The sequence below is a fragment of the Mizuhopecten yessoensis genome, unplaced genomic scaffold (assembly GCF_002113885.1).
Source record: "Mizuhopecten yessoensis strain PY_sf001 unplaced genomic scaffold, ASM211388v2 scaffold3693, whole genome shotgun sequence".
Taxonomy (NCBI): domain Eukaryota; kingdom Metazoa; phylum Mollusca; class Bivalvia; order Pectinida; family Pectinidae; genus Mizuhopecten; species Mizuhopecten yessoensis.
This window is the reverse complement of record NW_018405172.1, coordinates 20,725-21,193: the sequence shown is the minus strand read 5'-3', so window position 1 is coordinate 21,193 and position 469 is coordinate 20,725.

Sequence of the window (469 nt, the reverse complement as noted above, 5' to 3'; positions counted from 1 at the left end):
TAGCACAAGGGATGTCCTCCGCCACAGCAGACGATATCATTGCATTAGTTTCGTTGCTTTGTAGTATTGTCGATTGATACATATTTCTTAATATATGTCTTTTAGCCTTTCTTATAATGATCTGGAGTAATTTTCTAAATCCGTACGGATATCGTTGATAATTTTCTATTACTTATTTGGAAATATTATGCGGCCTTAATTTCCCAGAAGGCTTTCACGCATGGGGAAGCACCGGAAGTGGACAAAGTGTTTACAGATCAAACCCTCCGGCGCTTCGCGCCGCTTAAGGGTTTGAAAAAAAATCCTCTCCAGTTGGGAACGATCGAACGGTAAAGCTCTAGTAAAGCGAGTCATTGCAGGACGGGGCAGATATAGCTGGAATGTCTGAAGTAATGTTAACTGTCGTACTAAACTGTAACTACAATGTATCTTGTCAACTGTCGTACTAAACAGTAACTTCAATGTATCT